General features: G+C 44.4%; 1 protein-coding gene and 1 pseudogene across 3 annotated transcripts in view; one reads left to right on the plus strand and one right to left on the minus strand.

Moving 5' to 3' along the window:
* JAK1 (Janus kinase 1) overlaps positions 1–2,314 on the minus strand; it is a 138,569-nt gene extending 136,255 nt beyond the window's left edge. For all 3 annotated transcript variants that reach the window (XM_060089909.1, XM_060089907.1, XM_060089908.1), the window contains exon 1: positions 2,080–2,314. The gene's annotated coding sequence lies outside the window, so the exon portion shown is untranslated. The remainder of the gene's footprint in view (positions 1–2,079) is intronic.
* Positions 451–11,071, plus strand: LOC132503078 (NADH-cytochrome b5 reductase 3-like; annotated as a pseudogene).
* Positions 11,072–15,233: the final 4,162 nt, after the last annotated feature.

Below are 15,233 nucleotides of genomic sequence, written 5' to 3' on the forward strand. Positions count from 1 at the left end.
TACCAGCTTTTTAGCAAATGCTTCAATTGAAAACATTTTGCAAGCTAATTCCCCTTAACAACTTACATCTGTAAAAGGTAGATACCAATTGATCTAAAGATAATTACAAGTACATATAGAGCATGAGCCAAATTGATATTAAGACTGACTAAATTACAACAAATGAAATGTAGTTATGTTTCGGGAAATGTTTGAATTATTTTATCTATGTATGTATAATTTATTCACCCTCTATCATCACTTCCCAATAATAATAAGCAATTAGTATACTGTGGAATAGGGAAACTAAACTGGCTTTATTCAACATGGAGTGTCACACTGCAATCCTAGTATTAAAAAAATACATTTTTGTAGCTATTTAGAGAAACTAAGATACGGTGAAGTGCTTAGTTAATATGACATGCAAAGTTAAAGAGGTTGTGACTATTCCTATTCATAATGTCCACAATCATGCAGGTATGATGTACCTGCGTCTTTAAATGTGATCTGGATCTATACATAGGAGACATCTTCTCCATATTACAATGCATATTGTACCCAAAGTGTCTGGTACCCTTGTAGCCTCCATTAACCTTCACCACAAAGTACAAAAGAACACACTGATCCTTAAATAAAAATGACTGCCTGGTCTTGAAAAACACCAGTCACCCAAAGCAAAAGCCAGAAACAACACAAAATAGAGTTTTGGAAAGCGAGGAACAAAAAATGTAATCAATATAAAATGTTCATCCTGAAAATTTTTTCCACCGTGTAAATGCCCATAACTCAAATTTTTCTAAAAAAAAAAAAAAATAGCCAACAATCAAACACTCCATGATCATATCTGGCTGTTTCTGCCTTATACTCACCACTTAACTATGTCAGGTTTTTAATGCTTTCCTCCCCCCAAAAAAGTAATAACAATTTTATACAACTGTAAACTCCTGCCACTGAGAAAAAAGCCCTGGACTCTTAAAAAAAAAAAAAAAAGTCAACAGCCTGTATCCAACCAGGGGCATAAGACAGCTCACAGCCACGTATTAAGAGAAGTGGCACGGAGGACGGGATCCCCTTTCCCATGGACACACAAGAATTCACAAAGAATATACAATCAAAAAAACAAAAAACAAAAAAAATGTGCACAAACACCTGGCAATAATCATACCCTTTATCTAGTCCCCTAGAGAAGTTCCTCGGTAAACACATCCAAGGCGCCCACATCCCTGGAACCTAGGGGAGTGACTTGAGAGGGGTGTTTACTAGTCCTGCTAAAGCGACGTCTCCCTCTGATGCTTGGCGACGGCGTGCAGATGGGGTCTGAGGAATTACACATGGAGCCAGAGACCAGCCCCAGTTTCGGTTAACTAGTCCCTTTACAGTAGAACTCGCAATTCCCCGAGGGGCTCGCTCTCACTGTTCCTCTTCCCTGGCCATCTCGCCCAGTGAGCGTCTTTCATACTTTCCGCCCGCTACCTGGGGCCAGGGTCCCAACAGAACCTAAAAGGACAGGGGGCGTCTCCTGAGTCCCCAGACGCCCCCCTGCCCCAAACTGGGCCCCAAATCCCAGAAACTTTCTCTCGCTGAGATGGCAAAGAAGTCAAATGGCTAAGACGCTCAGCATCCGTTCTGAGGCCTGAAAAATCCTCCTTCCGCTCCCCGGCAATTCTGTCAGAGGGCTGGCGGTCAAGTTCTCGGTGCAACGAGGGATGTCAAACCTCAAGCCCGCGCCTGTATCTCAGGGTGGTATAAACAGGATGTCAGCGCGTCCCAGGCTTGTTTATGAAAACTTGGTGTGCGCTCTGGGGGAGGGGGCAGCGAGCCTTAACCTTTCCCCTTCGGGTCTGGGGCCCCCAGCCCCCGACCTCCCGGCACCGGCAGTCTCCGCTCAGCTGGAAATCCCCCGCCTTCCCCGCCCGGCCCCGCTCGCCCCCACCCCGCCCCGGCCCGGCCCCCAGGTCCAGAGTCGCGCTCGAGGAGCGGCCCCGGGTGCGCGACGCGCGAGGCCCCAGAGCGGCGGCCGCGTCTCCCGCCAGCGCCCGGCTCCCCGCCCCTAGCCTCCGGGCGCCGCAGGCTTCTCTACCTCTACTCGGTGACACTCACCACTTCCGTGTGCGCCTGGGCCGGGGGGCTCCGGGTCACTGCGCGGGTCAGGGTCGGGCGGCCCGCTCCCTAAGCGGCCAGCCCCCCAGAGCCCCAGCGTACACGCACCGGGGGCTGAGGAGGGGGCGCGGTGTGGGCTACCAGGGCTGGGGCGCTGGGCTCAGCAGTCTGCGGCTGCTAGCTACTCCGCGGCCGCCGCGGCCTGCGCTCCCCGCCTCCCGCCTCGCCCCGCGGCTGGCCCCGCCTACCACCCCGCGGCCGGTCCCGCCTCCTCGTGACGTCACGCGCGGCTGCCCCCGGAAAGGGGGGCGGGGACCGCGGTGAAGGCGGAGGCGGCGGAACCGCCTCCGCGCAGGACCCAGCGCCTCTAGCCTTCGCGCCCCGCCCCCATGCGGCTTCTCTCATTCCCCCAACCCTCACTCCCTTCTTTTCACCATGTATTCTAGAAACAGCAATGCAAGAATGAGAGATCTGCGAGCGCAGAAAGTGAAATTGTAAGGATTTGGCCATAGGTTTACCCGTCTCGAATTTGGAGTGCCCTTCACCATATCTTTGTGCACTGCGATGCATTTCTTACGGTCTTCTGCCCCTTTTTGCCACCGAGCAAGAGGTGAGCTTGTGAAGCATGAGAGTAATAGGAACTTAAGAAATTAACCTTCCAACGTTAACAGGTTACTTCACGTCCAACCCATTCTGTATTTCAGGTCTTAGAAGTTTTTTAAAAACTTATAAATAGTAATAAAAACATTTGTTGATATCTAATGTGTGTCCAGAGATTTTCATTTTTTACTAATAATCCCTCAAAGTAGGTTTTATCTTCCTTTTATCTTTGAGGAAACAAGTCAAGTCTTAATTATCTTAGTTAAGGTCACACTATAGCCAGATTCATACCTCATAGGCAGTCTACGACCAAATCATGGTGATTTTACTTCCTAAATATGTCTCCAGTCCATTTGTTTCTCTAAGTGTTCCGACAACATGATCCTAGCTGCCACCATCTCTCATCTGAAGGACCACAACATCTCTTAAGTTGTCACTCTGTATTCAATCCACTCTCCAATTAATTCTACACAGTGAGCTTTTAAAAATTCAAATATATTCAACTCACCCCCATGCTTAAAATACTCCAGTGCCTTCTCCCCAGAAATCCTTGGATGAGAATCTGCCTAAGCTATGCATGATCAGACTTCTGCAGCTCGGTTCACTGCTCACTGAGGCTTCCCCATGTGCCCTGACTCCACCAACCCTGCTGGAGGATTCCTGGAGACTTGGAGAGTTACTGGCAGCTTACTTCATGTGGAGCAAGTGCTGGGTGTGGTACGTGGTGCATGAGAAACGCATTCAAATCTGGAATTCTGGGTTTTAGGTCTGGCTCCCACCATTAACCACCTGTGTTACCCTAAACCAGCGGACCCCAACCTTTTTGGCACCAGGGACCGGTTTTGTGGAAGACAATTTTTCCACTTGGGGGGGAGGGGGGAATGGTTCAGGTGGTAATGCGAGTGATGGGGAGCCTCAGATGAAGCTTCGCTCACCGCCTCTCACCTCCTGCTGTGTGTGTGTGGAGGGATAGTTGAGGACCCCTGCCCTAAACAGTTCACAGTTTACTCATAAGAGTTGAGGGGCAGACTAAACAATCTCTAGGGTGTCCTCTGGAAGGAAACAGCAGAGATAACAGAGAAGAAAAGAGAATCAAGTGGGGAAGGTCAGTCCAGCTGCCTACCTTGCGGGTGTTTGAGTGAATGTCTTGCCTCACCTGCCACTCAAGGCTGTTTGCATTATTTTCTTCACCTGTTAAATTGGGATAATACCTTCCTCATAAAGACTATGCTGAAAGTGAACTAAGATAATGCCAGGCCTGACATAAGTGGTAGGCTTAGTAAGTTATTGTGATTTTTTTTTAATCAAGCTGGGCCTTAAAGAACAGGTGGGAGTGATATGAGTGGAGACTGAAACATGAAAGAACAGTATTTCAGGTAAGGCAAAGGGTACAGAAAAAAGAAAGTCAGAAAAGCCCGAGAACAAATCTGGTTGCTTTGCAGGGCTCATGAAATGGAATGAGCAGGGGTCCTTGGTTGAGTTCAGATCCATTCCACTATACCAGGCATTGCACTGGGTCCTGAAGATTCCAAAAAAAAGACCCAGTTCCTGATGTTACTGAACCACGTTTGTTTGTCGGAAGCTCAGCAAGCCAAATGCTGAGGCACCAAGGTGTGCAGCAGAGAAAGGGTTTATTCACAAGGCAGCCAAGCAAGAAGATGGGAGAATAAATCTCAAATCTGCCTCCCCAAAGGGGAGGAGCTTGGGATATTTCAGGAATAAAGAAGCATGGTTTTAGGCATGGGGAAAGGTGAGATAATCAGGTCCCTCACAGGAGTATCTGAATTACATGCTTCTTCATGGCCTGCATGTTCAAACATGGAGGCACTTGGCATGATCCGAGGGTACAGTTGTTGGCCCTCTGACTTCAAAAGGTTATTTATGGGACACTTGCACAGACCCAGTTTTAGGGTCAGTGGTCCCAACCAGTCTTAGCCAGCTGGAGCTCAAACTAAACTCAGCTGACCCCAAGTTCCTGGAAAACAACTTGGGCAAACATCTTACTGTTTAGGCTATGGGAAGCTTGGAGGCTATGCAATTTGCAACAAAATAATTAAGGCTTGCTCAGTGAAGGCAGGCTACAGGCAGAGGGGGTTTTTAGCAAGCTGTTAAGACAAGCTCAAGAATTTCTGTTCGTTACCAGTTTCTGTTAACCCTATGGGGCACGGTTTCCTTGATCTCTGGATGCTCACAGTGTAGTGGAGGAGATAGATAAGCAACAATTCAGTATGATTCATGCTCTTCTAAAAGTGATCAAGAGAAGAACCATGAAACCCAGCCTGAAGAAATCAAAATGAAAAGAAGAAGCTATAAGTAGCAGGTAAGTTACAGGAACCAAGGAGAAAGTGGCACATTCAGGCAGTAATAAGTATACGCTGTGTGACTGGGGAATAAGAAAAGATGGGCCTTATGCAAAAACTTCTGCCCAAAATAAATAGTGTGTTTTTGAGGTATGTAAGCAGATTTTTATTTGAGAAGAATCACTCCAGGGCAGGGTTTCTCAACCTCAGCACTACTGATATTTGGGGCCAGAAAATTCTTTGTTATGGGGGGGGGGGGTAGGGTTGCTGTCCTGTGCACTGTAGGATGTTCAACATCTCTGTCCTCTAACTACTAGATGCCAGTAGCAACCCTCCACTCTTCCCCCTCAACTCCCCAGTCCACCTGGTCTACTTATGACAAAAATGTCTTTAGATATTGCCAAATATGCCTTGGGGGACAAAAATCATCCCCTTTGAGAACCACTAATATAGGGATAATGTGGAAGATGGATTGGAGGGCAAGGAGATTAATCATATAACATTGTAGAGCTTCAAACTGAAGTGATGAGACCAACATCTAAGGCGGTGGACCAGGGAGGGATACTGAGAAGTTGTCAAAAACCTGAGGAGATAGAATAGAAAGTGGGTGATGACTGCTTAGATCTGGGTGCTGAGGCAGAGGAAGGAATTTCACATGATTCCCAAATTCTCTAAATTAGTCGACGAGTTGACCAAGGATGCCACCAACTAAATTATTTAGTTGGATGCCACCAACTAAATAATACCTGGTAAGCAGTGTTAAGTGGGACTGCTTTTCCTTCTACAGAATGTAAAATGGGACTTGACACAGAGGTCTGACATTCAGCTTAGTTGGACATGTGCTTTTTTCACTGGGTTAACACAATATTTGGGAGGGGCATTAGCTGAATCACACAAGAGCATATTAATCACTACCTCAACGTCAGCCGACAGCAACCACAGTTCTTGGAAGTAAATTCCCACTGCTGTCAACATCCTTCGAAGTCCTTCTCCACATTAACTACCGCTGCCTCCTAAACAAGGTACTTTCAGATCATTGCTATCAGCCCAGGTAGGTGGTAAGAGGGTTTAACGTATGAGAACTGTAAAATGGGAGGAAGTTTTGGGAGGCTGGTGTGGGGAGATGGGACCACTCTTCCCAGGCCCTCAACTATACCAAGTCCAGCTGGCTTGTTTCTAAGAGCACAGACTCAGCACTGAATTCGAGCTGGGTTTTAGTTCTACCCGTTCCTAGTTATGTGACTTAGAGTTTTAAATTTCATTTTTCTCATCTGTAAAGTGGGGATGATAATAATTTCTATTTTCCAAGGCTGTTGTGAAGATTAAGTTAAATAATGATTTTAAAGCACTTAGTACAATATGTGGCACATTATAAGCCCTTAAAAAGTTGGGGGTTTTTTTATTATTATTAACAGGGACCATAGCCTTGAAGTTCTAAGATGCAGGGCAATTAAAAAAAAAGGAAAGAAAAGAAAGGCTCCCTGTTGCTGAAGGATCAGGTTCAATGGCACAGTCAGGCACACAAAGTCTACCATATCTGGCCCCAAGCCTCTGCTTTACACTATGGTTACCTGTACACACTCTGCGAAAACCTCCTTAACTTCCAGAGGCAAGCAGAATTCCTCCTTTAGTTTCCCAGAGTACTTTGCATATACTTTTGTACTTTCCCTTATCACAATATATTCTATTTGTTTGCGTATCTGTCTCCACTCTACCCTACCCCATCCCAGGCTGTGAGTTTATGGACAATGGAAACCATATACCATCTTTGTATTTGCAGCCATGAGGCACTCTGTAAGTCTTGGTTGGATGGACGATGGATGGATAGATGGGTGGATAAGGAACATGGGAGAACAGTGACTTGGTAAAAGAATTGGGACAAGGTACCCAGGGAACAGAGCAAGACAGTCTTTGCTTCATAAATGTTCCTAAGCCTGGGTCTGAGCAGAAGTCTAGAGGACATGACATTGGCAGAATTGTTTGCCTTATGAGGTGGTTGGGCAATCTATGCCCTCTAGGGAAAGCATGAGCAGGTGGTGACTGCTGTCAAGACCAGTATCAGGCAGAACACCTTAGTTACCAGGGAGCCAAGGCAGGATGATGCCTGTAAGTTTTCCAGCAGCCTTCAAGGTTAACAAGGTTAAGCAATTAGAAGTAACAAGTTTTTCCAGGTGCGGTCAATTGCCAGCAGGGCAGACAGACTTGTGGACAGAGACCATCTGCCCTGTGATTATGTTCACTGTAAACAATGTTACAAGATCTAGAGATAGTAAGGGGATATGCAATGTGATTCCCACAGAGGACAGACCATCTGAAGATAACATTTCAAAGTACCTAGAATATAAATTATTTTAGAACATAAGGCATTAGAAAGGTAGATTTATATCTTGACTTTTCAGGAATCATTTTATTTTATGCTTTTTGTTAAAGGCAACTGAAGTGATAATATTTCATGATTGATCATTTATTATGTACTTCATACTTTTTTTAAAAAGTGATGTACTGGAGTCAGCTCCCACTGGCTCATGAGAGCATACTGTGTGCACTTCTTCTCATCTCCACCTTAGATGACTTCACAATGTTATCTTTAAATCAGCCATGGCAGGAGTATTTACACCATGGAAATAGGCAAACACTACAAATCAGGGTTTCCCACTCCCACCTTCTCTAAGAGCTGATTCTTTTTTTTTTTGGCCCAACCGCACAACATGTGGAATCTTAGTTCCCCGACCAGGGATTGAACCTGCGCCCTCTGCATTGGGAGCGTGGAGTCTTGACCAGTGGACTGTCAGGGAAGTCCCCTAAGAGCTGATTTTTAAACCTTTACCAGCACACCACTGGCTTTACAATGAATGATCCCAATTAATACTCCCAACACACCTATTTTATAGATGGGAAACTGAAGTGTAGAGAGGTTAAATAATGAAAAACTTATTACAAACTTTTTGGTGGCAAAAGCAGGACTAAAACTGACACCATCTGCCTCCAAAGTTGATGCAATTAACCATGATGGAGGGAACACTTAACAACTCATTCTGTAAGGCTAGCATTACACTGATACCAAAGGCAATAAAGACATCACAAGAAAAGAAAATTACAGGTCAATATCCTTTCTAGATGCAAAAATCCTGAACAAAATAGTAGCAAACCAAATCCAACAGCATATTAAAAGGATTATACACCATGATCAGGTGGGATTTATCTCAGGAATGCAAGAGTGGTTCAACATAAGGAAATTAATCAATGTAATAAACCACATTAATAGAAAATGTAAAAAAATGTTAAAAAAAATTATCATCTCAGTTGTCACAGAAAAGGCATTTGACAACATCCAACAACCTTTCATGATACAAACATTCAGAAAACTAGGAATGAAAGGGAACTTCTCCAACATGATAAAGGTCATTTATGAAAAACCCACAGCTAACATCATAATAGTAAAAGACTGAAAGCTGGGCCTCCCTGGTGGCGCAAGTGGTTGAGAGTCCACCTGCCGATGCAGGGGATACGGGTTCGTGCCCCGGTCTGGGAGGATCCCATATGCCACGGAGCGGCTGGGCCCGTGAGCCATGGCCGCTGAGCCTGCGCGTCCGGAGCCTGCGCGTCCGGAGCCTGTGCTCCGCGACGGGGGAGGCCACAACAGTGAGAGGCCCGCATACCGCAAAAAGGAAAAAAAAAAAAAAAAAAAAAAAAAAAGACTGAAAGCTTTCCCCCTAAGAGTAGGAACAAGACAAGGATGCCTACTTGCATCACTGCTATTTAACACTAGTTGAATAGTGCTATTCAACACTAGTTCTAGCTAGAGGAAGTAGGTAAGAAAAATAAATAAAGGGGAAACAAATTGGAGAGAAAGAAGTAAAATATCTCTATTCACAGATGTCATGATTCTATATACAGACAGTTGCAAAGAATACACAAGAAAGCTACTAGAGCTAAAAAAAAATTCAGCAGGGTTGCAGGTCACAAAATTGACACACAAAAATCAGTTGTGTTTCAATACACCAGCAATGAACAATTCAAAAAGGAAATAAAGAAAGCAATTCCACTAGTATTCAAATAGCATCAAAAAGTATAAAATACCTAAGAATAAATTTAACCAAGGAGGTGAAATATTGTACACTGAAAACCTAAAACATCTGTGAAAGAAATTAAGGAAGACCTAACTAAATGGAATAACATCCATGTTAATGGATTAGAAGACTTCAAATTGTTAAGATGGCAGTACTACCCAAAGTGATTTACAGATTCAACACAATCTCTATCAATATTCTAGCAACCTTTTTTTCAGAAATGAAAAAATACCATCCTCAAATTCATATGGGATTGCAAGAGGCCCAAACTAGCCAAAATAATCTTAAAAAGGAAGATCAAAGTTGGAGAACTCACAACTGATTTCAAAACTTACTACAAAGCTACAGTAATCTAAACAGTGTGATACTGGCATAAGGATAGACATATAGACCAATGAAACAGAATTGAGGGTCCAGAAATTAAACCCATACATCTACGGCCAATTGATTTTCCAGAAGGGTACTACTTTCATTCATTGGGACAGATTAGTCTCTTCAACAAATGGTTCTGGAACAACTGGATTTCCACATGCAAAAGAATGAAATTGGAGCCTTATCTCACATCATATACAAATATTAGCTCAAAATGGAACCATAAAACTCTTGGAAGAAAGCTTAGGGGTAAATCTTGGTGACGTTTGGTTTAGCAATGGATTCTTAGATATGACACCAAAGCATGAGCAATTACAAAAAAAAAAAAAAAGAAAAAAAGATAAGGACTTCCCTGGTGGCACAGTGTTTAGGAGTCCACCTGCCAATGCAGCAGACACAAGTTTGAGCCCTGGTCCAGGAAGATCTCATATGCCACAGAGCAACTAAGCCCATGCGCCACAACTACTGAGCCTGAGCTCTAGAGCCCGTGAGCCACAACTACTGAGCCCACGTGCAGCAACTACCGAAGCCCGCGTGCCTAGAGCCCGTGCTCCGCAACAAGAGAAGCCACTACAATGAAAAGCCTGTGTACCACAATGAAGAGTAGCCCCTGCTCACCGCAACTAGAGACACCAACAAAGACCCAAAACAGCCACACACACACACACACACACAAAGATAAACTGGGTTTCATCAAAATTGAAAACTTTTCTGCATCAAAATATACTATTAAGAAAGTGAAAAGAGGTAGCCCAACTTTCTTGGCTGGGGCAGCAGCCACCACCACAGGGCCCAGCTGAGCACACTGGGCCACATGGTGCTCTCCCCAGCCTGGTTCCTCTATAGTCCTGCTATCCAGCACTGGGCCCTAGCCATTACCTTTGAAAGCCTGGACATCAAGTACTCACTGTGGCTTATCGATGAGGAGATCATCAGCCATAACACCCAGTGGTGGTACTTCAACCTGCTACGGCCCCATTACATCTTGGGCCTCCTCATAGGCCATCACATCTACTTTTCAGCTCAAATCCACCAAAACCTTACCATTGAGCCCTACACCATCTCCAGCCATGATGAAAGGGCTTTAGTGGACCTGGTCATCAAGGTTTACTTCAAAGACACCCAGCCCAAATTTCCCACTGGAAGTAAAGATGTCCCCATACCTGGAAAACAAGAAGATTGGAGACATCATTGAGTTCCAGGGCCCAAGCTGGCTGCTAGTCTACCAGGGCAAAGCAAAGTTTGCCATCTGTCCAGACAAGAAATCCAACCCCATCAAGAAGTGAAGTCTGTTCACATGATCACAGGAGGAACAAGCATCACTTGGATGCTACAGGTGATCCGTGCCATCATGAGGGACCTGGGTGACACCGTGTGCCAACTGCTCTTTGCCAGTCAGACCAAGAAGGACATTTTGCTGCAGCCAGAGCTGCAGGAACGAACATTCCACTTGCTTCAAGCTCTGGTACATGGTAGACAAAGCCCCTGAAGCCTGGGACTACAGCTCGGGCATTGTGAACAAGGAGATGATCCAGGACCACATTCTGCCCTGGAGGAGGCGCCTCTGGTACTCCTGCCCCGAGCCAGTATGCCTGCCTGCCCACCCTGGACCATGTGAGTCACTTCAAGGAGCGCTGCTTCCCCTTCTGATGGCTGGGCACTGGCAGCATCACACCCTGAACACTCACCATGCCCTGTCCTCAACTAGTCCTCCTCTGCCAATGTTATTTAATGCTGTGGCCCCAGGTTCAGTCTGGCCTGCCTATGCCCTGGGTGGTCACCCAGCTGGGCTGACCTGAGGGGTCCCCTTGGAAGCAGAGCTCTGTTTCAGGCGGGCCACAGCTGGCAAACTTCAGGGCAAGTTCCTGTCTGGTTCTCACTCAGCCCTGTCCCTGTCCTCATGACTCTTTGTCTCTCCCTTCTTGCCCTCTTCTCCTATTACAGGGATGAGGCTGCCATCACCATGCCCCACCCAACCCTCCCTGCGGGGGTCCACAGTCTGGAAATAAACATAAAAGTAGGGGCAGCCTAGAGCTGCAGGTGCCGGGACTGGCCCCAGCGGTCCTTGGACCTTTGCCTGCCACCCCTCACTGTCTGCCTCAGAGCCACGACTAGGCCTCAGCAGCATCTCATACCACATGAGACAGGTGATACCAAAAATTCCTGGTGGGGAGTGGGGAGGGGTGCTGGGGGTGAAAGGCTACCTCTCACCCAAGGGCCCAAGCAGGCCCCAGCCAGCCAGGAGCTTGGCTCTTCTTGTGGCTGGAGTGGGAAGAAGGTGCTGGCTGAGGGCCCATCAGGCTGGCACATGGGCCATCTTGAAACCCTGGCATTTTCCCCTAACACACCAAAATATTCAGGTAACCTTAGGAGCTCCAAGCTGTCAACTTAGCAGAGTCTGATTCACCATGGGGAGGGGGACTGGGGCAGGGGATTGATGGCAGAGCTCTACTCCCTCCTCCTGCCTTCACCCCCAGCGTGGGGAAGATTTTGAGCAATGTCTCTTGTCAGAGAGACATTTTCAGTGGCCCCTACATTGCCTTTAAATAACAGCTATGTTAGCCTCATGCATATCAAGTTTTTCAAAGTTATTTATAAGCAGGAAAAAAATTGAAGTAAAACTTTTTTTTAACCTAAGCAAATCTTTTTTTCTTTTTTTTTTTATTGAAGTATAATTGCTTTACAATGTTGGGTTAGTTTCTGCTGTAAAAGAAAGTGAATCAGCTATATGTATACATATATCCCCTCCAGAAGTAAAACTTTGCTAATACAAAAAAAAAAAAAGTAAGTGAAAAGAGAACCCACAGAATGGGAGAAAATATTTGCAAGTCATACATCTGATAAGGGTTTAATATCCAAAATATATAAGAACTCCTACAACTCAATAAGAGACAAACAACCCAATTTTTAAAATGCTCAACATCATTCGTCATTGGAAAATGTAACACAGAATCACAATAAGAAACTACTTCATACCTATGAAGATGACTATTAAACAAATAAACAAACAACAAACAGAAACAGAAATAACAAGTGTTGGCAAGGGTGTGGAGAAATTGGAACACTCATACACTGCTGGTAGGAATGTAAAATGGTGCAGTCCCTGTGGAAAACAGATTGGCAGTTCCTCAAGAAGTTAAACAGAATTACCAGCAATTCCACTCCTAGTATACACTTAATAGAATTGAAAAGAGGGACTCAAAGAGGTATTGTATGCCAATGTTCACTGCAGCACTATTCACAATAGCCAATAAGGTGGAAACAATCCAAGTGTCCATCAACAGAAGAATGAACAAAATGTGGTATATACATACAATAGAATAATATCCATCCAGTAAAAGGAATGAAGTTCTGATACATATTACAACATGGATGAACCCTGAAATAAGCCAGACACAAAAGGACAAATACTGTAGGAAATACATAGAGACAGAAAGTAGATTAGTGTTTCTCAGGGGCTGGAGGGAGGAGTAATGGGAAGTTATTTGCTTGATGGGTACAGAGCTTCTATTTGGGGTAATGGAAAAGTTTTAGAAATAGATAGTGGTAATGGTAGCACAACAGTGTAAATAACTCATGCCACTAAATTGTGCACTTAAAATGGTTAAAATAGCATATTATGTATGTTAATTTCACCACAATAAAAACATACCCTAATTGAACTGTTCTTGTTTGTCAACTCTCCACCTAATTTTCCAGCATCTTCTTATCCTCCTCCTTTGAGCCCTGTGACCTCATGTTTGACACTGCCCCCTTCTCTTGCAATTGCTTGAAGCCTTTCTCCTCTGTGTTGTAAACTTGGCACCTTGGCAACAAGTTGTACACTTGGCGACAGCTGTGGAGAACAGTGTACCACCCAGCACCAATGCTGGCCAACCATTACAGTGTTGCCAAAACTGTTGTCATGGAACATAGGGCATTAGGGAAAAAATTTTTAAATAATATGAATACAAAAGTATGTATGTGTTGTAAACATGTATGTACAAAAAGTACATTGAATAAAAGTTCTAAAAAACACATGTAAACCATATTTGATAGCTTTAGAAACTCGTCCAGGGAGATGAGCGTCCTTAGGGATCACCTTCCTCAATTGTTCGGTGAGCAAAGCATCTTGACCTCCTGAAGCTGACTGTCCCCCAAGTATTAGGCCACAAAGACTGGGTCTGTTTAAAAGATGCTGATCCTCAATACATCTAGACATCACCACACATGGTTACAATTTTTTTCTTGTGATGAGAACTTTTAAGATCTACTCTCTTAGCAACTTTCAAATATATAATACAGTATTGCTAACTATAGTCACTGTGCTGTACATAGGAAGTTTTATAAAATAATCTCATAAAAACAGAATCAAAACAAAACAAAAAAAGATGCTGATCCTTTAACGTCCTCTGTACTTATATTCTCTCGTTTTGTTTTCCTAAATTTGGCAAAATGTTTGATTGATGGCTTGGCCTTTTCATAATTATCTCAAAGCATTTTTTTGTGGGTCAGGACTTTCTTTTATAAAGTGAGACCATGTACACAATAGATCCCCCCTCTCTCTGTTCTAGCCCATAGGTCTGTCTGCATGTTGAGGGAGAGTAGAGTATAAAGTGGAGAGTAAAGTGGAGAGTAGGTTTAAATAAGAGAAGGTAAGAGAAGCACCCAGCACAGTGCCCGACACAGAGTAGGTATTCATCCTCTTGATGAGTTACCTAATTTGGTACCTAACTTGCTACCGAGCAGCTATGAACACCCACAGGTCTCCTCCATGAAAGTTTCCCCAGTGAACAGCCATGATGATTTCTCCTTTCACTACATTCCTAAAATACTTCATGAAAACACAATTCATGCTGTAGCCATTTTATATGTACACAGATCTTGATCAAATAAACTCGAAGTCCTTGGGGAGCCGTGGCAATATTGTGCACTCTTGCCACCCTCAGAACCTGATGAAGCCACACATGTAATTTAACACTTGTTAAATTGAATGGCTGAGAAGCAATTTGGAGCCCTGGAAAAAGCAACAGACTTGTTGCCAGCAGACTTAGGTTCTAATCCTGTTTTCACGTGTGCAAGCCTTGTGATGTTGAACAAGAAACTTCAAGGCAAACTGATAGTCAAGTTTCTAAATTGAAATAGTAGGTAAGCCCAACTGCAGTGGACTGAATGTTTGTGTCTCCCCCAAATTCATACATTGAAATTCTAACCTTTGATATGATGGTATTAGGAGGTGGGGCCTTTGGGAGGGAATTAGGTCATGAGGGTGGAGCCCTTGGGAATGGGTTTAGTGCCCTTGTAAAAGGAACCCCAAAGAACTCTCTCGTCCTCATTCCACCACTGGAGGAGACAATGAGAAGATGGTAGTCCGCAACCAGGAAGAAGGTTCTTATCAGAACCTGACCATGCTGACACCTTGACCTCAGACACCTCCATAACTGTGAGAAATACATTTCTATTGTTTATAAGCCACTCAGTCTTTGGTACTTAGTTATAGCCACCTGAACTAAGACACTAACTTACTTTCAGGACAGAATTGCAGAGATTCAAGTGTGACACCATGCATGTAAAAGTGCTTGGTAATTTCTAAATTGTTTTCTTTATTCTAGGGTGGAACTAAAAAGGGGCAGAAGTTGGGGGAACCTGCTGGGCATTGATCATTTACAATCAGGCCATTGTCCCAACCAATTAATCAGTTACACCTAAAGTTAAAGCTATTTGCAACCTACTGAAAGGATGAGGAGATGGACAGATTTTTAATGGTAAACTCTTAGTTACACAAAAGCTTATACTCAATAATGGGAGTTATGCCTGCCAGGCCCACTGAGAG

The sequence above is a fragment of the Mesoplodon densirostris genome, chromosome 2 (genome assembly GCF_025265405.1).
Source record: "Mesoplodon densirostris isolate mMesDen1 chromosome 2, mMesDen1 primary haplotype, whole genome shotgun sequence".
NCBI lineage: Eukaryota > Metazoa > Chordata > Mammalia > Artiodactyla > Ziphiidae > Mesoplodon > Mesoplodon densirostris.